Source organism: Macrotis lagotis, chromosome 3 (genome assembly GCF_037893015.1).
Source record: "Macrotis lagotis isolate mMagLag1 chromosome 3, bilby.v1.9.chrom.fasta, whole genome shotgun sequence".
NCBI lineage: Eukaryota > Metazoa > Chordata > Mammalia > Peramelemorphia > Peramelidae > Macrotis > Macrotis lagotis.
In genome coordinates, this window is record NC_133660.1 from 251,760,465 (window position 1) to 251,786,039 (window position 25,575).

At 37.4% G+C, this 25,575-nt stretch overlaps 1 long non-coding RNA gene across 3 annotated transcripts in view; it reads left to right on the forward strand.

Annotated features, from left to right (window-relative positions):
• The window catches only part of LOC141518413 (uncharacterized), a 149,972-nt gene that overhangs the window by 102,777 nt on the left and 21,620 nt on the right, over positions 1 to 25,575 (forward strand). For 2 of the 3 annotated variants that reach the window (XR_012477184.1, XR_012477186.1), the window contains 2 exons: positions 6,610 to 6,780; positions 8,146 to 8,871. This is a non-coding gene — a long non-coding RNA (uncharacterized LOC141518413). Of the gene's footprint in view, positions 1 to 6,609; positions 6,781 to 8,145; positions 8,872 to 25,575 lie in introns of those variants that run through there. The other variant, XR_012477185.1, reaches the window with a different exon arrangement.

The following is a 25,575-nucleotide window of genomic DNA, read 5'->3' on the forward strand; positions in this document are numbered from 1 at the left end:
CATTCCAAAAGTTAGAGCTTTTAATGATTTTATTTTTGCATTCAGCCTATGGTGAAATTTATCCTTTGCTTTCTTCTAATTCTTACATTAGAATATACCAATAGGATAATAGACTACTAGAAGAATTGGAAATCAGAAGGTTTTTTTTTATGATTCCTTCTTTATTTATTAATGCCTTGAAATAAATGTAAGCTCTTAAATTATCCTTCATGGGTTCTATTTAAAGTTTCTATTAGCTCCACCATACGGGAGCATAGCCTGTTACCATGCAGTGAAAGAGCAGAAAATAACCTGGTGAATACTAAGTCCCTTTCTCCTGATGTCAGCCAACCTGCCAACGTCTTTTATTGACGTCCTCCGACTTGACATTCGCCTTTCATTGATGTCACCCGAGTAGGGAAACTGGAAAGCTGTTGCAAAGTTAATGCTTCTTCTGCAAAGGTTTAGAACTTTAAAGACTGAAAGGTTAAAGTTAAAAATATGTATTTTAATTTGAACAACAGATGGCCTTGGAGTGACTGCAAGGCTGAATTAACTCTAGCAGACCTACCCCTGTTTGAGGGAGGGGGGGGAAACACCATCCAACCCTTACACACACACACACACACACACACACACACACACACACACACACACACACACACACACAGCTCAAGTACTCTGTGACATCAGCAAAAATCTCTCTTGAATTAGTGTTCTGAATTTCATTGTAGAACCATCTGTCCCTCTAACGCCAGTCTAATCCACTATGTAATTATGCAGTACAACCCAGCTAATGGACATTCCTAACAATCCAGGTCTATTCACACAGCTGTCCCATCTTCTAGAGATTTTTCTGCTCCCTGGTTCCGGAGCAGAGTGCCCTTGAGAGCTCCACAGAGGACATACATCCTCCCATTGGCTGGGTCCCACCATCATCTGGTGCCCTCCCTGGTGTGTACTGAGCAGAGGGGCCATTGGCAGCTTAACCAATGGAGTGGACTGCCATCACTAGTCATTCCTCCTGGTGGTTTTTGTTTTTCCATTTGTCTCCATTATTCTATCTGAATTGAAGTAACCTGAGTTGGGGAGTTGTGAAGGACAGATGAACTGGGGTCCCATCCTGCTTTTGACACTCACTACCTGTGTGACCTTGGTCAAGTCACATAATCTTTCTTTGACCCTAGGTTTTTCCTCTATAAAATGAGGCATCTGGACTAAACGGCCTCTTGAAATTCTAAATCTGGGGTTCTATAATCTCATCATCTTGCAGTGGCACACATTGCACAGGACCTTCCCAAGGAGGCTTTGAACATTCAAAGACTCACTCTGAGACTTGGGACCTAATGATGCCTCATGCCCCATTGGTTTACGCTTCAAGTATTAATCTTTAAAACAAAATTTCAAATGTTAATCTTTTGCATGAGAATTTCCCAAGAGCTGTATGTCCCTTTTTTCTTAAACAAAACTTATTGGACATATTTTAACCTTTTCTTCAATCAGTCGATCAAAAATCTTTAATTCAGTAACTGCTTATGCTAGGCAGTCTGCTAGGTGCTGGGGATTTACAGACAAAAGTGAAAACACCTATTTTCCCCAAGGAACTTGTTTGTTGTTCATCCTTTGTTCTTGAAGGAGACCAATGACATTACAAGGGTGGCATCTTGACTGGGGGGGAGGTTGGATTTAAGGGAGGTAGCGCTCCACAAAGTCATCAGTCTCATTCTCTCCTCTCCCAAGGAGCTTATGCTCTCTTTACACACACACACACACACACACACACACACACACACACACACACAAACATATATATGACTATGTAATATATGCTATATATGGATAACTGTATATATCTATATATACTGCATAATATATTCTACCATGTATGTATACAGCATGGGTTATCATATATGCCTATACATACATGTCTGTACATAGAAATATGCACACACATATATATACACACATGTGTGGATACAGACATGTATATATACACACATCCATCTATCTGTCTGTCTGTCTAGCTATCTATCTATAACAGAAAGTGATAAGGTTGCCAGATAAGGCAATGGATGAAGTCAGAAAGATCTGAATTCAAATCTGACCTCAGATACTTAGTGGCTGTGTGATCCTGGGCAAGTCATTTAACCTTAGTTTCTTCATCTATCAAATAAAGAAATAATAATAGTATGTATGTATTATGGTAGTTATGAGGATCAAATGATATTATTATAAATTATATATATAAATAAAATAATCTTAGCTGGTAATAAGTGTTATATAACTGTTATAATTAGTCATTTATTTGGAAGTAAGGCACTATTAATTGGGGGGGGGGAATCCAGAAAGATCTCAAGTGTCAGTAGCACTTGAGCTGAACCTTCAAGGAAATTAGGGATTCCAAGAGTTCCATGTGAGGAGGATGTACCTTCTAGGTTGGGGGAGAGCCAGTACAAAGACACGGGGGCGGGATGTGGAAAGTTGTGTGCAAGGAATAGTAAGGGTAGTTTGACTGGGATTACAGGGAGGGAATATGGAATAGAATTGGAAGGGCAGGTTGAGGCCAAGTTGTGAAGGGCTTTAAATGCCAAATAAAAGATTCTGGAGATAAGTGGGAGCCACTAGAATTTATTGAGTAGATTGGGGGAGTGTGGGAATGATCAGATGTGCTTTGGCAGCTATCTAAAGGATAGATTGGAAAGGGGAGATCCTTGAGAAAGGGGGTTGGGAGATCAGCTCATGACATTGGGTAATCAACTAGCAATTTTAATACCTATGGCAAGCTTCAAAAAATACTAATTTGGGGAGAGGAAACCTCATCTGGTCCTTTCCAATTTTGACTAATTTTATTTTTCCTTACTAGGTGCTAAGCTCACCTGTTGCTAAACAGCTGAAGGAGGGCATCCTGCCAATCCCTTCAAATGTTGGTGATCTGGAACAAAGCATTGGTTACCCCACCCTAATTACAATTGTGGTGATCATCATAGACATACATTTTTATAAATATGCAAAAATACAGTGAAGTGCTCAAGTGTTCCCAAGGGCATTTTCTCACTAAGGTGGTCCTTGAATGCTGGGTTTTTGCAGTCCTGGTGCTGATTTTTCATACTTTTATCAACTCCATCCTTGTTGTCAGGCTGCTGCTTTTCACTGTTGCCAAGGTGCCTGTTTGTAGGCGTCCCTGTCTCCTTTTCCAATTTGCAGTTTTTAATCTGTCACAAACATTTAGCTCCAGAGAGCAAAAGGAGGCCTTGAAGTTTCTGCTTGGCCAAGGAGTCATATAAGATTCCCTAGGAGATACAACCTTAGCAACTTAGAGATAACAACCTTAACTGTCTCTGATTGCTAATATCAATCAACCAGTCAGGATTTACTAACTAGCTAATGTGGACAAGGCACTGTCCTAGGTACTGATGATACAAAGCAAATGCAAAATAGTTCCTGCTCAATTATTTGCTGCCAAAGAAAGGGGAGAAGGAAGGGAAGAAGGAAGAAAAATGTGGAACTCAAAATCTTACCAAAAAATGAATGTTGAACATTATCTTTACATATAATTGGAAAAATAAATAACTTTATTTAAAAAAAGATACCCAGCCCTCAGGGAGCCTACACTCTGTGGTACAGAGAAGTTAAATGCAAAATATATAATAATAGGTAGCATTTGTAGAGTGCTTTAAGGTTGGCAAAGTACTTTTCACCCACTAACTTCTTGACTTCATTTGGGGGGAAAGGTACAATTAATCATTGCACTATTATTATTCCCATTTTATAGTTAGAGAAATGGAGATAGTGATTTGCTCAGAGTTACAGAGCTAGCAAGTGATTGAGGCAGGATTTGAACTCAGGACTTCATAATTTCAGGTCCTTGGTTGAGTTTGGTTTTGTTTTTGCAAGGTGGTGGGGTTAAGTGACTTTCCCAAGGTCATGCTTTTCTAGTCCTAGTACTGATTTTTCATAATTTTACCAACTCCACCCTGTCAGACTGTTGTTTTTTATTATTAAGTGTCTGAGGTCAGATTTGACCTCAGATCCTCCTGACTCCAGGGCTGGTGCTCTATCCACTGCACCACCTAGCTGCTCTCTTGGATGAGTTTTATTGGAAACTATGAATGTGAAGAGGAAAAGGTAAGGAGATGTATATTATAATCACAGAGGAGGGAAAGTCCCAAGTACAGGCACATCAAACAGATAGATACTCTTGCCAAAGATGACCATCAGTGCTGTGAAGGTCGTCCCAATGGAAGTGGAATTTCCTAGAAATGGTGCAATTCTAGAGTACCCATGAAGCCTCCTCAGAGAGATCCCTGATCCCTCCAAGGCAGTAAGTAGCCTTATCAGAAGTGACAGTGATGAGAGATCACAATGGTTGAAATGAAGGACCTGGAGATAGGAAAACTAGAGTTCAAATTCAGCCTCAGACACTTAGCAGTTAGGTGACCCTTGGCAAGTTGTTTCTCTGTTTGCCTCAGTTTTCTCATCTGTAAAATGAGAATAGTAGTATATATCTCACAGGGTAAATGTAAGGATCACATGAATTAATACATGTAATGTGCTTTGCAAATCTCAAATATTAATATAAATACTAATATTATTATTAATCCACATAGGAAAAAGCAAATGGACAGAGAATATCTCTTTCACCATTTATGAGATACATTGAATGGGTCGTCCTTTGAGTAAAGATTGAGGACATGGTGTGACAGCCTGGGGTAGCAGGGACAGAGTCTAAAGTTCCACTGGGAGAAGGATGAGCATGAGAAAGATAGCCTGAGGGCAGGCTGTATCATTAGGAAAAAAGCTGAGGTATCATTTTTCTTCATCGAGAAACTGGAAATAGCACCACTTGCACTCCTTAGAGGAAGCAAGTGAATAAATCACTAGGTCTAGAGTCAGGAAGGACCGAGTTCAAATGTGGCCTCAGATACTTTCTAGCTGTGTGACCCTGGGAAAATCATTTTACCTCTGTCTGCCTCAGTTTCCTCCACTGTAAAATGGTGATAGCAATAGTATTTATCTCTTAGGACTAAGTGGGGAACAATTATAAATTGCTTAGCATAGTAGTTGCTTATTAGATGTCTATTCTCTTCTTCCTCTCACAGGATTGGCTTGAAGAGCAAATATGATGCTATTTATCAGTACTTGTAAATTAGAAAGCTTTCCTAGTTTGCCTTCAGAGGTTATTATCTAGAGGCATTGGGCTGTTCACTCTGGGGCCCCAGTTTTTCCTTCTACATGACTGTAAAGAATCTAGGAATCACAAAAATCTCAGCCTTGGAAGACTTCTGTCCCAATCCATACCTGCAAAAGAATCCACTTGTCATTGGCAAGTGGTTGTCCAAGTGATCGTTTATTTAAGATTCTGAGGAGGGATTGGTGACCTTCCAGAGGAGCCCATGAATTGCTCTAACTGATAAATTCTTTCTGACGTCTAGTCTAAATCTGCCTCTTTGTCACTCATTCCGACTCTTTCTAGCTCCGTGCTTTGGGGTCAAATAGAACAAGACTGATTCTTCTACACTTGAAGACAGCAACTCCCAAGCTGCCTTATGCCACAAGGTCTTGTTCTTCCAAGGGTACATCCTGAGCAGAGGCAGTCATCGGGCATGGTTCCTCTTCACACAGAGCATTGTCTGGGTTGGATTACATGACTGTAATCTTAGCGCTGCATATTCATGTGCCATCAGGTATTGGGAGCTCAGACAATTGGAACATGCTAATGGGATTAGTGCCTTGGCTGATTCCTCTCATTCTCTCCATGGGGATCCTAGTTGGCTCTGCAGGCATAGAAATAAAACAAAATGATGAAGCCGGAGGACTTCTGCCCCTTTATTGGCCCCAAATGGCCCCCTCCTCTCCTTCACCAGTCTCCTGTGGTGTCACTGAGATGCCCCAAAGAACCCAGAATGGAGAAAATAATGGGTCTGGGAGGGTGAATTTGGAGGGAAAAAATACATACAGCTGCAATGTTGGAGAAAATCACCGGAATTGGCTCACAGCAGGTTTCATTGTTGGCTTGGCCAAATCCTGGGTCTTCACTATTGGCGTGACCATTGCTGGCTACATGAGTTTAAACAAGTCATTTAAATTTTCTAAACCTCAGTTTCTTATCCAAGACTAAGAGGACTCGATGTTAGAAGTGCCAGGGAAATGGTGCTAAGGCCTGGGCTCTCCGAATCTCATTTTTTCTCATCTATATAAATTAAAAATAATATTTCCACTGCTTCCCTCTGAAAAGCAAATCACATTTTATATATATATATATATATATATATATATATATATACACATTTTAATATATTCTAATAATGAACATTTATTCATAAAGCTCAATAAATGTTTATTCAGTGTCAGGCACCCATGCTAGTAGCCACTGGAGATTAAATTGAAGATTATTTGGAGATTAATCTCCATTGGAGGCTAAGAAAAGAGTCAAAAGATAGTTTTTGTCCTCAAGAAGTTTATAAGTTTAATTCTTATTTCTAAAATAGTTATGCTGTATTCTTTATGAGTCCCAATTTATTATTGTAAATGACTAAAGAATTTGGAAACCATATTTTCCTAGATTTAAAAGAGAATTATAAACCACTACAACGACCAAGGACTTCAGTCTTTTCTCTTTTTTTTGACCAGGTAGTGGACTTGTCTAAGGTCACACAGCTAGGTAATTATTAAGTGACTGAGACTGGATTTGAACTCAGGTCCTTCTGACTCAAGGTCAGTGTTCTATCTACTGCACCACCTAGCTGTCCCTGGACTTCAGTCTTCATCTGTTTTCAGGCCTCTCTTCATTGGAGATCAAAGGTATAGTATTTAGATGTCTAGGATCTCTCTAAAATGGAAGGGAATTAAAAAATAAAAAAAGATGATGTGATGCTAAAATATGATGTTTGCAAAGTACTCTAAAAGTATAGAACTATTTGACATATTTTTAATCTTCAAAAATTCTCCTATTTGATTAATTAATCAATCCATGAGTATCAGATAACTGCTTTGATTTAGGAGTTCTGCTGACTGATTGGGATGTAAAGACAAAAATAAATGTTCCCTGTCCTCAGTTTGCATTATATCCTGGAAAACAAACAGTGTGAACACATCTAAGTAAATGAAATACATCTATATTTATATGGGCTTTTTTGTGTATATATGTATGTGTGTGAATATATAGATATCTATGTATCTATCTATCTATATATATATATATGGATAAAATGCAAATAAATGGGGAGGTGAGAGGGAGGTAAAACTGAAATCATTAATTCTCCTTTTCCTCTACCCCTCTCCACCCATTTCTCCCATCTCTATCCCTAGAAAAATATATGCACTTGCCATGACAGCAGTATTTCAAAAAAAAATCCATGTACAGCCCAGCAGCACATAGCAGGGGTGGGGGGAGTGGGAGGTATAGATAGTATGAGAGGGAGTAACATGAAAACAATTTGGAAAGAGGTTAGAGTCAATTGTGAAGACTTTAAAAGCCAACCAAAAGAGTTTGTATTTTATTGGACAGCTGAGTGACATAGTAGATAGATGATGGACTCAGGGAAGATCTAGATTCAAATCCTGCCTTAGACACTTGCTAACTATGTGACCCTGTTCTTTCCTCAGCCTTAGTTTTCTCATCTGTAAAATGGTAAAAAATAATAATAGCATCTATCTCCCAAGATTCTTGGGAGGAACAAGTGTAATAACATAGGTGAAGTACTTTGTTAGGTAAATAGTAATTGCTATTATTATCAGATAAAAAATTAGGTGCATTTAAAACATTAGGGTGTTCAATGAAGGGAAGAGAAGGGAGACATCTGCTAGAGAGAATGGGAAAGAAATGGGAAACTCAAGTTGGCACTTGATTCTCTTCTTTGTTCCTGATCTTTCTTTGCTTGGGATCCCTTTTCTGGACAATTGACTAGTTACTTCCATTGCTGCTTTCTCTAATAGCATCATATGGACCTTTGATTATATATATATATATATATATATATATATATAGTTTGTGTGTGTGTGTGTGTGTGTGTGTGTGTGTGTGTGTGTGTGTGTGTGTGTTTGTGCATACTGGGAGTTTAGCCCATAGTGAAAGAGAGACTTTGGGGAATGATGACTTCCCCTTAATTCTCAACTGTAATGGTTTAGAGTCTTAAATTTCTCCAACTCTTCCTTTCCCTTTCATAGTTTATCATCTCCTCCTGGGGTTGCTGTTATTCCTCATCTCCTACTACTAGTGCCTGAGAAAAGTAGCTATCTTTGTACTATTCTACCAGCTGATCATTTGACTGAATTATTATGTTCCAAAATTCTTAGAAGCTTGTTTTGTTAGCCAACTTCTCATCTCCTTGTCAAGACCACTGTAGAAGACAGTAAGAAGATATTGTTCTTTCCAGATTCATACTATTTGGAGTTGCCTGAACTCTGAATATTCTCAATTGTTTGGCGTACAGAGTGCAAACATGTGTGTATATGTGTCCAGACACCATTGGTGTACAGTGGGCTTTTTAAAGTATTTTTAAGTATATCCTTATTTATACTAGAGACACATTGTTGGGAAAATTTCCTATTAGTTGAATTGCATTTTAAATGCACAATGGTAGTTTGCTATTTTAAAATATTATTGTTGTTGTTACAAAATCTCCTTCCCTTTTTTGGTAAAATTATGAATTTCTTTGAAAGGTAATTATATCTTGGTATCATGGAAAGAATACTAAATGTTGAGTGAGAGGTCCTGAGTTCCAGTCATGGTTTTATCAATTTCTAGTCATGTGACTTTGGACTCTGGGTCTCATTTTCCTTATTTTCAAATGAGAAGGTCAGACTAAATCAGAGGTTTTTTAACTTATTTTGTGTTCTGGACTCATTTATTGAAAACCATGGACCCTGTTTCAAAACTATGTGTTTAAATATGAAAAATAAAACACATAGAATTAAAAGGAGCAAAAGTTAGTAAAATAAAAATGTATATTTTTCCCATCCAAGTTCCTAATCTCCACTCTCCCAAATCTGTACACCAGACCCCTGGGAGTTAAGACTAGGTACTTTTTAAAGTCCCTTCCAGCTCTAAATCTGTGTTCCTCTGATTTTGTATAATGATGTATTATATATATTATGAGCACTACATGAATATTTTGATTAAGAAAAGCAATGAGACCTAACCATTAGACATGTCATAACAACCTGGATTCAAATCTTTTCTCTCACAACTATTGGCAATATCATTGTGGAAAAGTCACTTAACTTCTTGGCATGTCTCTAAGACTAAGTTGAAGATATTTAGGCACAAGGAGTTCCATAATGAGAATTCTTTATAACAATAATATAGGAAATCAACATCCCACCCCACCCCACCCCCAAAAAAGAATTCTCAGATTGTGAGTTTATAAGGCAAAGGAACACTCTGTAATTGTGAATACATTTCCTGCAAAAAAAAAAGAAAAACTTCCAGAGGACAAGACTAAAAATCAAATCCATGTGCATCCTACTCAACTGTGTGATAGTTGGAATTAAAAACATGAGTCAACTTTGCCTACCCCTAAAGGACGTCAATAGCCACGTTTCTAAGGACCTTTTTTCCAAGCTAATTTCTGTGTTTTTGGTGTGTTGGTGCCAAATGACATTTTAAAAACACACGTTTCACACAAAGAACGTGCCGTATTGCCCATGGTACAGATGGAGGTTTTGACAACTGAAGACATCTTGTCTGAGGACACAAAGGAACCCTTTTTTGGGGGGATGGAGAGAAGAGATTAGGACCATTCACTCCCTTCTGATATATCTGCTCATTGATCTCTGGGGAAGGAGCAACCCCATGCCTTATGATGCATTTGTTTGAATGACCCATAACCTAAATTCTCTGTGAAATATCCTGTCCACATGATTCAGCCAATGTTTTAAAACTTCAGAAAATTCAGAATCACATTGGTGGAGAAAACTAATTCCTTTAGCAGATTCCTTTTGAGTCTTTGGGAGTTATAGCTGAAATAATTCATCAAAAGATTAAGAGATGGTACTGGGAATGATACTGAGGGAATGATAATAACAAGAGCCAATGTTTATATAATGGTTGAAGAATTGCAAAGTGTTTGATACACCCTTTCCCATTTGAAAAATAATCAAAAAGAGATGAATAAGTCGTTTTTCAGAAGAAGAAATCCAGATTATCAATAGCCATATTGACAAAAAATGTTCTAATCTAAACCACTAATAATTAGAGAAATGCAAATTAAAACAACCCTGGTATGGCATACTTCACATCACACAGATTGACTAAGTTCACGAAAAAAGAAAAATGACAAATACTGGAAGGGTTGTAGGAAAAATAGGTACTTTAATGCACTGTTGGTGGAACTGTGACCTGGTTTGACCATTCCAGAAAACAATTTGGAGCTATATCCTTATTATATTCTTTGACCCAGAACTACTACTACCACTACTAGGCCTTTACTCTAAAGAGATCAAAGAATGAGGAAAAGAATATACAAATTTGTACAAACATATTTATATCAACTTTTTTAATGGTCCTAAAGAAATGGAAACTGGGGTGGAAGGTATGTACATCAGTTGAAGAATGACTGAACAAGTTGTATAAGTTTGTGAAGGAATGCATTTGTTCTGTAAGAAATGGAAAAGGAGATGGCTTCAGAAAAACCTAGGAAGATTTATGTGACTTGATGCAAAGTAAAGTGTGCAGAATCAAGAGGACAATTTATAAAATAATAACAAAATTGTGAAGATAATCACTTTTGAAAGATTTGGGAACCCTGACTTACACAAAAGCAACCACAATCCAAAGGACTCATGATAAAACAAGTTGCCCTCCTTCAGATAGAGACCTGAAGGACTCGGAGTGCATACTGAAGAAAATTTCTTTCTATTTTTTTTGGATATGGCTAATAATGGAATTTCTTTCATAAAACTACACATATTTGAAATGGGTTTTATTTTTCTTCCTTTCTTAATAGGTGGGGGAGAGGAAGGAAAAAGAGACAGAATTCAGAACTGAAATAAAATATAATTGAATTAAAAAAACAAATACTCTAAAGTGTTTTATATGTCTCATTTGATCCTCACAGCATGTGCTATTATTTTCTCCATTTTGCAGATAAGGAAACTGAGGCTGCAATCATAGGAAGACAGATTTAGAGCTAGAAGAGCCCTTAGCTATTGTTGAGTTTCATCCACTCATAGGGTAGATATAATAAGGCTACCAAGACCCAGAGAGGTTAAGTGATTTGCCCAGGATCAAGTAGCTAGTAAGTGTCTGACAAAGGGTATGAACTTGGGTCTCCCTGTTTCCAGGCTCAGTGCTGTATCCACTATACCATCTGCTGCCTCATTCATTCATTCAATCATTCAATTAAATAATTTATTAAATTTCTTTTGGAACTCTGTTGCAACAGCTGGTAGGAATGGGGGTGGTACATTTCACAACAAAATCTTTTTAGCCCACCTAGTGATGAAGTCTTCTAAATTTAGTTGATCAATTCATTCCTGGGAGGACAGGGGCTTCAGTTTATTACTGGGCCAATAATCAAAACCTATCTGGGGAAAACAGCAGGGTCCAATGGTCCACAGTTTGAGATGCTTATTTATACCCCCCATTTATCTGTTATACATTGGTGATACAAATATCCCAGAGGCACTTTCTAGTCATACTCAGACATTGGGAGGGGGGGATTGAATGGATTCTATCAATATAAATGTAGGATAGGATCAAAGATTTAGGAGGTGGAATAGTTTTCATAATGGGGATTCTCTAAATTTATACTATACAGACCAAAAAAAGATGATTGATTTAGAAGTGACTTTCACAATCATCTAGTCATTTTTACAGATGAGGAAACAGACTTGTTAAAGGCCACACAAGTCCTAAAGATTGGAGATAGAATTCAAACTCAGATCCCCTCACTTGAGTCAATGCTTTTATTGTGGACCACACTTCCCATTCACAGGGTAGATAGAAAATGGCAACCCTTCACAATCAGCTCTGCCTCACCTGCTGCCCCCTCACCTCAGGTCCCTTTGTATTGAGTCTATCTCCTTGCATGTAGAATGGGGGGGACCCATGTGTGGCTCAAAGGTAAGACCTCATCCTTTTTTCAAGATAGACTTTAATTCCTGTCAGGAGGGGGAGTGGGACATTGGGTCCCAAAGTTTGATTAGTCTACTCTCTTCAAAGCAAGGGACAGAGGGAAGAGAGATATATTAGAATTATATTACTCTACTCTCTAAAATGTTATTAGTCTAGAGGATATACTTTTTAAAATTTTTTTTAAGGTTTTTGCAAGACAAATGGGGTTAAGTGGCTCACCCAAGGCCACACAGCTAGGTAATTATTAAATATCTTAGGCTGGATTTGAACTCAGGTACTCCTGACTCCAGGGCCAGCACTCTATCCACTGTGCCACCTAGCCACCCCAGGATATACTTTTAAGGTTCAAGCTAAACTTCTGATCACTATTCATTAATGTAGAAAGGACGACCCCAAGCTTTATATCCAAGGCTTGACCACCCCTTTCCCACCAAATACCAGCTCCACAATGACCACATATAGAAAGAAGCAAAGAAACACATTTATCCAAGTCGGTAGTAAAAAAGAAACCATACAGAGAGGAATTTGGATCAGATAATAGAGTGAAGAAACTCTCCATTGAGTGCGAGGTAGCTCAACTCAACCAAGAGAGTCTTAGATCTCACCCAAGGACAAATTCCCTGAAATCTCTAGGGGTGCACCTTGGGAATAATAAGGTCCTGAGGGAGACTTTCAGCACCTCTCATGTTTACTTCTTCTCAGAATCTTGTTCAGCAGCCTGAAGTGGGGTTGGCCTCTTCTACCTAAGCCAGGAATGGTGGAAGTAATGTAGGACACAAGAAATTTAAGGAAGTGAAGAGACTGAAGCCCTGGGAGAGAACCCCTCTTCTTTCTTTCTCTGACCCTCATGCAGGTGTAAGACATTAATTTCCAACAACAAAGAAAGTCCCATACCAATTGACTTTGAGATTTGGGTTAACCAGAGGGACTGGGTTCAAATTTTGACTACCACTTAACTAGTCATAGATTTTTCTGGACTACATTTTCTCAATATCTCCCCCCACCCCACACACACACTTTCCCCCAGTAAAATGGGAAAACTGAATGACTAATGTATTTTCCAGCTGTAATCTGTATTGATTAGGTTAAGTTCTGGGTAGACAAAGAAAGGGAAAAGCTGAGTCTTTGCCCTCAAAGAGTTCACATTCTTACTGGGGGAGATAACATGCAAATAATGATGTACCTACAAGATACAGTCAGGGGGGTGGCTAGGTGGCACAGTGGATAGAGTGCTGGCCCTGGAGTCAGAAGTACCTGAGTTCAAATCTGGCCTCAGACACTTAATAATTACCTAACTGTGTGGCCTTGGGCAAGCCACTTAACCCCACTGCCTTGCAAAAACCTAAAAATAAAAAGATACAGTCAGAATAAGAGGAAGATAATCTTGGAGAATTTGGCATTGAATCTGTGCCCAAAGGATTACTAAATAGAACTAAGAAAACAAATCATGATATTCCTATGGAGACTCAAAAGGTTAAAAATTCTAAGGGAAATAATGAAATGAAGAATGGAGTGAGCCTAGAAATGCCAGATCTCAAACTAGATTACAAAATATTAATTCTCAATCTTTTTTTTACATGTGATTTTTACTTTACGTTGAAAAATTATATGAAGTAAAAACAAAACATTAATTCTCAAAACAGATTAGCACTGGCTAAAAAATAGAGCAGCGACTAGGTGGCACCATAGAGACAATAACCAATCCTTTTTAGACTTCACTTTCTGAGTTCAAATCTGACCTCAAGCTCTTATTAACTGTGAGATACTGGGCAGGTTATTTAACCCTGTTTGTTTCAATTTTCTCATCTGTAAAATGAACTGGAGAAAGAAATGATAAACCACTCCAGTATCTCTGCCAAGAAAACCCCAAATGGAGTCACAAAGAGTTGGACATGACTGAAACAACTGAAGAACAACCAAAAAAAGAGAGATTGACCAGTGGAATAGATTAAATACAGAACAGAGAGGAGCAAATGTAACTAGTGTCCAAGTATTAGATAGGTACAAAGACCCCCAGATACTAGGAAAGGGATTCATTAATTGACAAATATTGCTGAGAAAATTGTACAATGCTATGGAAGAAATTAGATTTAAATGAAAACTAGACTCTATATCAATATAACCTCCAAATGGACATATAAAATGAACATAAAAGTCATAGCATGAATAAATTAGAGAAACATGGATAAAAATTACCTATCAAATCTATGGATAGAAGAAAAGTTTATGACCAAACAAGGGAAAGAGAAGATCAAAGAAAATAAAATAGATAATTTTGATTATGTATCAAAAGTAAATTTGATTACTTAAAAGTTTTTTACACAAACAAGTCTAATAAAGCTAAGATTAAAAGGGAAACAATTTATTAAGGGGAAAAAACTTTGCAGCAAGTATTTTTGATAAAGATTTCATTTTTAAGATACATAAGTAATTGATTCAAATTTCTAAGAATGAGTCATTTCCCAGCTGATGAGGGTTTAAAACAGTTTTCAAGGGAAGAAATACAGGTTATATAAAATCCAATCTTATGAAAAATCCTCCAAATCACTACTATTTAGGAATGCAAAATTATAGAAAAATTGAGACTCTACTTCCCATCTATCAAATTGGCAAAGATGACAAAAAAGGGAAATCATAAATGTTAGAAGAGCTATGATGATCATATTCTCTGTTCTCAAAGAAGATCATGACATCAGGGAGGTGATGCCATGACAAACATATAAATTGGATTTGAGAGGGGGCACCAGCCTTACTTTCTCCTCCAGAGCATCTGAGTTCAGTGGCCAGACATGAATCAAGATGACTAGAGATGGCCAAGTGAAGCAATCAGGGTTAAATGAATTGTCCAAATAAGTAAGTGTCTAGGGTCACATTTGAACTCAGGGCCCAAGGCTTACCCTACACCATCTAGCTACCCTGTTGGAGGGGCTATGGGAAAACAAACACATTGATGTACTGTTGGCAAATCTGTGAATGGGTTCAACCTTTCTAGAAAGCAATTTGTAATTATAATTTAAAAAGTTACTAAACTGTGCATGAACATTGACCCAGCTATGCTACTGCTATACCCCCAAAAGATCAAAGAAAGATCCTATGTATATCCACCCTTCTATCTATCTATCTATCTATCTATCTATCTATCTATCTATCTATCTATCTATCTATCTGTCTATCTGTCTATCTATCTATCTATCCATCTGTCAGCTTTCCATCGGCATGTATGTATGTATTTTTTTTTACTTATTTATTGTTCTTTTTATGGTGATAAACTGTAAACTCAAGGAATGTTCAACTGAGGAATAGCTAAGTGATGGCATATGAATGTGATGGAATACTATTGTGCTGTAAGAATTGAGAAAATAAATGACTTTAAAGAAACAGATTTATATGAACTGATACAAGTGAAATACATAGAATCAGAACAATTTATACTATAATAACTGTGTCATAAAAATGAACAATTTTAAAGATTTTATAATCTAATAAAGAATGAAACAGAGCAGAACTAGAAAAACAATTCATATAGTAACAACATTTTAATGTCAAAAAACTTTGAAAACTATACAAACTATGATAGCTACAATGATAATCCAGGAAAAAAGTATATATATGAGTATGTGTATGCATTTGTATATACATATATATATATATATATATACACACAACACACACACACACACACACACACACATACACATACATCTATACACATATATATGTAGCCAAAGATGAAATATTTTTATAACAATGCAAATTTGTTGCAAGAAATTTGTTTTTCTTTTTTTCATGGTGGTAGGGGCAAGAGGGAGAGAAAATAAGTTTCTGTTAGTTGAAACATTTATAAAAATAGAAAATTTTGGGGGGGGAGGATACTACAGATGTGGAATGTTGCATGTACTTTCAGATGAAGTCACTATTTTAATTTTGCTATATTGTCTTACTTTATTATGAGACCTTTCATGTAGTCTTTAATAATATAAAAACAAAAACCAAAAATAAAAAAATTAAATATATCAGAGACCAGAAAGGCCTCATTTAGAAGGTGAAGAATTTGAGCTGAGCCTTAGGAAAGTCAGCAGAGGTATTGAACTAAAGCATCTTAGGTAAGGGAGAAAAACCAGTGGATAAGCTGGGAAATGAGAAATGGGGTACCATATTCAAGGGCAAAGAAATGGCAAGAAGATGCCTCAGAAAGTGGAAAATACTACAAATTGTTTTGTTGATTGTCTGAATTAAGAAAATTTTAATCATAATGTGAATTTCTATCAAAATCACTTGGTTACATGGGGTGGCTAGGTGGTGCAGTGGATAGAGCACTGGCTCTGGCATCAGGAGTACCTGAGTTCAAATTCGACCTTAGACACCTAATAATTACCTAGCCGTGTGGCCTTGGGCAAGCCACTTAACCCCATTTGCCTTGCCAAAACACCTAAAAAAAATTGCTAAAATCACTTGGTTACAGATGCTTGACCACACCAAACATTTACAATTGACTTCTTAAATTTAAAATGTAAGATTTATGTAAAATTGTTAAAGTGCTGTACTATTCTATTTTGATTATAATGTTGATACAATTTAATCCTTTTCTACCATTTCAATATATAAACTCATTGGAGTTCATTGAACTAAATGGAATTAAGAGAAATAGTTATTGTATATGTAAGTAAGAGTTAAATATTACCATTATTCTCAAAAAATTATCATGCAGATTAAAGTCAATGGTGTGTCATTTGTACCTTATTATTATTTTTTGGACAGTAAGCTGTCTGGGGAGTTTGTCCTTACATAGGCATTAGGCCATTCTGTCAGTATTCTGATTCATCAGGAAGACAGTCATATTGGGGAACATATGTCTATGACTTCCCCCACCCCATTACAGCTGTGCCCTTGGTGGGGTTAATAAAATAGTAGCTGACATTTCTGTATAGTGCTTTAAGATTCACAGAACAATGTCTAAATTATCTTTAACCTCCAGTAAAACTTTGGAGATATCATAGAGGAGGACAAACTCCCAAACCTTCCTTAGGATCATTTGCTTTCCTTCAGAAAGATTATTGTCAGATTTAGGAACTGGGACAAGGACATAGATCAAAAGCTGTTTGAAATGTGTGTCATTATAGGTAGATCCAGATGGGGAGAAATGGTCAGACAGGAAAGTAGCTTACCTGGGGTCTGGTCTCTGGAGGAGAAGGGCCCTGGAGGGTGGGGGTGGGGGGGAGCATTATCTTGTACTTTTTTAGATTTCTTTTTGCTCATTAAATAATGAACTTTGTTTTGGATGATGAAGGATTGTCTCTACCCATTAAAGTTTGGCACCATAAAACACAATTCTAGCTTGATGTCTTGCCTAAGTTATAGCAACTATCCCGGAGAACTTTGTTGGGGGTTGTCCTTTGCTTCCCGAATCTTCCACCTTGTGTTAGGGTCATAAATCCAGAAGTAGAATGAATGGATCACTAAAATCATCAAATTCAGCCTCTTTGTTTTACTGATGCGGAAACTAAGACTTCCAAAGTGGAGTCCTGCCAAAGTTTACTTAATAGTTGGTGTTTGGATTTGAATTATATTCTACTCATCTGTGAATGATTGAGTAGAAAGAGCATTGGTTCTGGAATCGAAGATAGATTTAACAATACTTGGGTGGCCTTGGAAAAGTCAACTTAACTTTCCAAGGCTTCAGTTTCTTCATCTATAAAATGAGGGGACTAAAGTAGATGGCCAATGAAGAAACCAAGACTTGGAGAATATTAGTGACTTGTCCATGATTTCCCAGTTTCAGAGCCATGTCTTCCTGATTCTTGAATTCAGCCTTCTATCTACTACTCCATAATGTTTCTCTTTTTCTTCTCACCTCATCCAATTCATCCTCCAGACATTTGTCAGTGTGAACATTGTAGGAATCACAGACTATTCTGCTTACTTCACACCTGGGAAAGTGGGAAGTGAACCTCTGGCTTCTTTTAGTCTCTGTTTCTGTCTTTCTCTCCCCTCCCCTTCCCCTCCTCCTCCCTCTTCTCTTCCTCTTCCTTTTCCTCCTCTCCTTCCTCCTCCTCCTCCTCCTCCTCCTCCTTCTTCCTCCTTCTTCTTTCGTCTCTCTCTTGATTGATGGCAGACTTAGAGGTCATGTTTAAGTCACTTTCTATACATCTTTCATTCAGGGAAGAAGTAATCATAGCTGAAAATCCTCTAGTGGGTTTCTCAAAGGAACACCTAGATGATTTGAGAATTTTGTATTTGAAATATGACACATGACCTAATTGAAATCCCTTTCATTAAATTGGGCTGTATGGAAATACAAGTATACACAAACAACTTACCTTAAGCATGTTGAAACAGATAGACACATCCCATTTCTCCCCTATCACATGCTCCAGGTATGGATAGGTATGTGTAAAGGTTTCAAAATACTATCGACCATCTGAGAACTTATTGTGACTGAGCAGTAATGGAAACATCATGCATCCACCCAAATCATCACCTGTTAGGTCACATCTTTGCCTAATTTTCAGGAATGGAGTGATTCATCATCATTTCATTTGTGGAAAATGGAGCCAAATAGTTTCTCCGTGCTTGGTTCTCATGACTTAGTCTATTCTGTTATATTTGAACTTTGTCCAAGACTTTTCAAAAGCTTGGGATATCATTCAAAGATTCATTGATTATTAGAACCTTAGAGACTCTCATTTTGCAAAGAAGGAAACTGAGTCCAAAAAAGGGAAATAATTGGACCAAGGTCACAAGATAGTTCATGGAGGCAGAGTCCTGAGAGTTATCTTCATGCATTTAATTTGGAGATAGGAACAGATTTCATAGAGCTGAAAGAGACCATAGGGGATATCTAGTCTAACTCTCTCATTTTACAGTGGAAGAAACTGAGATCAAACTAGGGAAATATGACCAAGAATTAAATATAGTACTATAGATGTGGTCTGGCCAGAGCAGAATACACAAAGACTATTATATCCCTAGCCCTGAACAATATGTCTTTTTAATGTAGCCTGAAAGTTGCATTGATTTTTTTGACTGCCTTATCACACTGTTAATTCATACGGAGCTTGGAGCCCACTAAAACACTCAAATCTATTTAAGATGAACATGTTTTCCCTATCTTGTATTGGTGAAATTGATTTTTTTTGAATTGGAGTGGGGTATGTTGTATTTATCTTTATTAAATTTTATCTGATTAGCATCAACCCAACAGTTTAGATAGTCAAGATCTCTGACATCAGTTATCCAACACTTTAGCTCTCTCTCTCTCCCAATTCTCCCAGCAAGCCATCTAGATCTTAATACAAGTTATTGATAAAAATGTTAAATAGCCCAGGGCTAAACACAGTTCCCTTAAGATGCCTCCTCTACTTGGAACTTGGTAATGAAAACTCTTTGGGCCTATCTAGTCAACTGATTCCAAACCCTCCCAAATGTACTATTTTTAAAATTTTATTTACAAGATTGGCATGGAGAACTTTTGTCAGACACTTTAGTGGAATATTAATAAACTATTTTTATAGCTTCTGTTCTTCTAATTTATTTTAACTCATTAAAAAGTGACTTCACGGGGCAGTTAGGTGGCGCAGTGGATAGAGCACTGGCCCTGGAGTCAGGAGAACCTGAGTTCAAATCTAACCTCAGACATCTCATAATTACCTAGCTGTGTGTCCTTGGGCAAGTCACTTAACCCCATTGCCTTGCAAAAAAAGGTGACTTCACTTATATATGTATTGTTCATGATGCAGCCATGTTGTCTGCCTGTGATCATTTCTTCCTTGTCTAAATGCTCACCAGATACTCTTTTAAAAATACTTTTTAGACTTTTGCCCATAATCAAAATCAAGTTCATTGTCATAATTGCAGACTCCTTCTCCCCTTTTGGAAATTCAAGATGGTTCTTCTTTTTTATTCTTGCAGTTCCTACTTATTTGGGGTATCCGCTCCTTAATAATAATTTTTATTCTTTCTATTCTAATCCAAAAATTCTCCTTGAAACAAAAAACCCAACAAATTAAAAATTGAGTATTTGTATATTTCTTCAGCAGATGCCAAAATCCAGTCACCCTCTAGCAAAGATCCTATCCTTTCTTTGATCTTTCTCTTTTTTTCTCAATATGCCTATGGCTCCCCCACTTTTTTGTTGTGCTTAACTTTCTTCAGGAATGTGGACACATTAAAAGCTTTATGCCTCTGGACACTATTGCTACATACACATGTTTTAAACCTTCTATGTTATCTGTTCTTGCCTTCATTTTTGTTTATAACTCTCCCTGTCACTTCCCACCATAAGTTCAATGATCATCTCTTTGCAAATGACTCCAAAATCTAAATATATAGCCCTACTGAATCTCCCATGCTTTATTTGCCTGCTGGACAGCTCCGCCAGGTTGTCTTCAGTTACCTCAAATTTAGCGTGTTCAAAACAGAAGTCATCTCCTCTAATCCTGCAAATTTACCACTCCTCTAAACACTCTTATATTGGTTGAAGGTAGTGCCAATTGATCAGTCACATAGCACCACACAGTCATCATCCTCAACTCTTTACTTTTTCTTACCTCATACCTCTATTGGCAATTCTCCACCCCGCCCCCAATATTCAGGTTCTTACTATCTCACCAAGATTATTAGCTGATCTCACTGAATAGACTTCTATTTGATGATATCCATAAAGCTATATCATCATTCCTCAGAGTCCAAATACCTGCTTCATCTTCAGAGCTTTTGGCCCCTTCCCTTTGGGAAAAACTTGCTATCTATTTCTCATCTCCAAGTGTTTAATAGTTCTTTTCTGTCCTTTTTACTCTGTGTGACATTATGACACAGGTCACAATTTCCTTCTGCCTTTCTAACCATTTTTCTTTCTTTATGCATTAAAATCTTTCTGCTTTTATTACTTCATTCTTACTCTTGGGAATAGGTCAGTTTGAACTTTGAGCAAAGTAGCAATCTCTTGTCCATGGCAAAAAGATAAACATTGGTCTAGGTTGGTCATGATAAACTAGGGACTGTTCTTCCTACTTTCTAGAAGTGATATTCTAAGAATTTGTTGTTCTTATTAGGAGCTCCCCTGGAGAATATCTGTGCAGACAGCTTGTGGAAGTCTTCAAATCCTGAGTCATAACTCTACATCTGAAATTAATGACTCCTTAGTGTCATGATACCCAAACTCAACTTTCTTTATTCTCCCCCCCAACTTTCTTTTTTCCCTTGGGGTGTATGGAATGTTCAAGAAGGACCAGCATCTCTGATGTGAGGGCTTACCGAACTGAACCCTTCTCAAGACTGCTTATCTACCTTTGATGTACTGTAACTAAACTCTCACTTTGTACTCTTTAGAAGCTGTCGCATGCACAGTGGTCGTTCAGCTAAGTGGTTAAACTAGATTGAGGGTAACCAACACACCTTAAACCTGTCAGTCACCTAAGGGGACATCTATCCCAAGTATGTGATGACTTTCCCTGTGGAATGGCCTTATGAAAACAATTTGTTTCAATGATTACAAACGTGGCTGAAACAGGTGCTCAGAGGTTGGTCAGACATGGAAGATGTCAAGGTTATCCTGGACCATGACTGATCATCTTGACTTTTGTCCTGATATTAGACTGGAAAACTCTCAAAGAGAGTGATGCTGATGACTTGTGCAGTCTGTCTCACTTAAATCCAAAACATCACCCCATGATGTTATTGGTCCTCTTCAAAAATGAAGAACAAAACAACAAATGAATAATTTCCCTTTGAATCTCCCTTCTGTCTGAACCTTCTTTCTCCTTTGGTTCATCATTTCTTCTGGGTGAGTCCTCTCAGCTCAAATCATTTTTCTCCTGGTTTTTCAACTTGTCAAATGCCTTAGAATTTCTCCTCTGCAAATTCCCTCTTTGAACTTCACAGTTTCAAATTACCCTCACCATTCCTGTTCCTTATTCCCGTCTTTATTCTTAAAAGTTAAAGTCTTTCTCTTCTTTCTCTCACTGAAGTTAAGTCTGGCAAATTGCCTATGCAGAAGTCAGAAGTAAAAATGTGGGGTTACTGGAAAAAAGCTTATAAAAGCTAGGAGAAGCAGGGATTATACAACAAGTATTGCCCTTTAGACTGTCCCCTATGGCTTTTTTTGTCTGATAGTGAGTGCAAGGAATGTCTTCTGAGTAATTATGATGGAGATCTATAGGTATTCTCAGATAAAAAATGATCTAGCATGGGGGGGGGGGGGAGAGATGAGTAGTGCTGGTTGCCAACTCCCTGCTGAGTGTTTCTCAGGCAACTATTTGTTGCCTGTCTTCCCAGAATATGTATGCAGACAGATATGGTAGAAAAATCTCCCAAGATTCGAAAATCCTGACAACTACTACCTTCTTCTAGGGATTGAAATGGTTGCTAATAATATCACTAGAAGAAAATTGTTAAAGAACATTGCTAAAGGAAAGAAAAAGTTTTGGGTAAGAAATTGAAGTAAACTTGTTGATCTTTTCATCACTACTGTCCATAAAAGACAAGGATTTAAGAAGAAAAAAGATTTTTTTTAAAGTGAACTGATCAAGAAAATGGTGTCTAAGGGCAGTTAGGTGATACAGTGGATAGAGCACAGGCCTTGGAGTCAGGAGTACCTGGGTTCAAATCCGGTCTCAGACACTTAATAATTACCTAGCTGTGTGGCCTTCGGCAAGCCACTTAACCCCATTTGCCTTGCAAAAACCTAAAAAAAAACCCAAACAAAAAAGGAAATGGTGTCTGAGAATGGAATTTGGAATTCTCTACTACTCCTTTAATAAGTGTTGCAGTATATAGAACTCTGCACTTGGAGTCAGAAAGACCCAAGTTCAAATCTGTCCTCAGATACTCACTAGTCTCTGTTTGTCTCAGTTTCCTCAATTATAAAATAAGGATCATAATAGCACTTTCATCTCAGGGTTGTTTTGAGGATCAAATGAGATAATATTTGTAAACTATTTAACAAAATAACTGGCACTTGGAGGTTTAATAAATGCTTGCTCCTTTTTCTTCCTTTCTTCCTTCAGACTAAGGAGGGATGAAGAAAAATATTTTTGTATAATCACCAAGCCAGATACAAGAGAGTATAAGTACATGTAGGAATAATAGCAGTAGAAGGAATGACATTATAGCAGTGGGAATTCAGGTAAAGATCCATGAAGGCAGGAAAAAAATGCCATTAGTGTGTACTACAGATCACCTGACCAGAAAGAAGAAATAGATAAGGAATTCAGAAAATAGTTCATATATTTGTCATTGGGGCATATATAGAAGTTTTGGTGAATATTACTTGTCTGGAACTTCTTCTGGAACTCTTTCTCTCTGCCAAAACAAGAACAGCTGAAATATTTTTGTTTTGTCTTAATGATAATTTCCTTCTTCACAGGGTTGATTAACTGATAAGAGGAATTTCCATTCTGGATTTGATTCTTGTTGCTAGAGAAAATAGTTGCTGGGGCAAAAAATTAAGGAAACAAGGAAAGGCAGTGACTATTCCATTTTAGATGTGATAAAGAAGGATAGAAAATATCTATAAGGTATGCCACACACCCTGGATTTGAGCACAGATTTCAAAGAATTCAGAGAAAAAATGAGCTGTTGATCTTAAAGTCAGAAAGATCCCAAGATTTGAACCATTTCTCACATGTACCAGATATGTGAACATAGACAAATCACTAAGTCACTCTCATTCTCATTTTTCATCTATTAAGTGAAGACAATCATAGTACTTAGCTCACAGGATTATTGGGAGGAAAAGTGAGACCAAATGTAAAGCACTTTGGAAAGCTTAATGCTCTACACGAATGTTAGCTCTCCTGTGGACTAAAATTCTATAGAGCAAGTATGCTCACACAGGCAGGAAGCTTTCAAAAATAAAATTCTGAAGGGACAAAGAATAAATTTCAATGTGAAGGAAAAGGGGAAGTTGTCTAAAGAGACCCATGTGGATGCTCACTAAAGTTAAACACAAGAGATAGAAGCAAAGACAAATAGCAGATGATGACTAGAAGAGCATGGCACAATTCTATAATAAGCATCTGAGGTGATAGACCTCAATAAGAAAGCAAAGGATAATGAAAATGATACTTTTGGAGTATAGTACTGGATTTGGCCTGAATTGCTTCCTCTCTTTGTTTTGGGAACCATGGTCTTGGGTATGTGTGTTCAATTGGGGTCATCATGTATTAGCTCCCCAGGTTTCTGCAGTAGCAGAGGCTGAGCTGAGAGATGTCCACCTTCTCTGCCTAGTCATAGGACCGACCCTGGATGTAGGAAACCCTGGTTGTTCACTTTGGAATGCAAGTTCCTTCCCCTGTCAATGGTATTTAAGGCAACTGCTCATCTTTTAGGCATAAGGCACGTATGGGCAGTAACCTACATACTTTCTTCCAGTGCTAGGTCTGGGCAAACGCCTCAGATCCTCAACCTGGCAGCAAAGTCAGACATTTGCCTATTGGTGTTGAAGAGAAAGGTTGGCACAACTTTATTTTGACCTTTGGCTGTCGATGGCTCAGTCTCCCCTGCCAAAAGCAAGCAGTGACTTACTAACCATTTTTTTTCTAGATTATTTGAACCAAGAGAGAGATACTTCTTTCTGGCTACCTTCACCTTGGTTATTGGTTCATTTGAGAAGAAATGTCGTCTCTGAGGGCAATAGGGCTGGGTACATTGGCATGGTTGGTTTAATGTAAACTTCATTAAAAGTCAATTCTCCATACTGCCTAATAGGCTCCTATTGAAAATAATTACCATTCACTCTTACATCTTCTGAATTTCCACTGATGGAGCCTGATATGCTCCTAAGAAAAATATTGTGCTTTTAATTGCATTTTGGCAGCTTCTGAGAATTTTTCACACTGTTTAACATCTGCAGTCAACAGATGTTTAAACACAGCTCCTTGAATGATGAAAATTTGGCAAAATGTGGAATAGCTGGAAAGGCTTAGAATTCTAAATTTATTTTTAGGAACATGATACAGGCAGATGTACTATTACTTGTATGTCCTTTTTAAAAATTAAATATTAAAAATATTGTGTCTGCTATTCGCCTGTGAGAAAATGGATCTGAGCTGAAGACCTAGCAGATCCAAGCAAGCTTTAAATCCCAATGCACCAAAGAAATTCCACTCATAGTATATGTAACTAGAGAGAAGCTAAACTAAATGATTAGAGCAGAACCAGTGAATTATGTTGATGAGGAGAGACAGTTCTAACACCTCAGGGTCTGCTCTGAGCAAAACTTTGAAGCCATAACAACTCATACTTGTATAGAGTTGCATACATTATTTCATTTGATACTCACAATAAAGCTAAATAAGGGTAGATAAGACTAGTAATATTATCTTCATTTTATTGATGAGGAAACTGAGGTTTAGGGAGGTTGCAGCTTATCTACAATCACACAGCTAGTCTCAGCACCATGGCCAGCAGTAGCAATGAAGTTGGTTAATATTCTACTGTCAAAACTGAGACATAACCATAATATTTTTTAATTTAAAAAGATTTTTATTGATAACTTCTATTTGTCACATTCATTTCTAAAT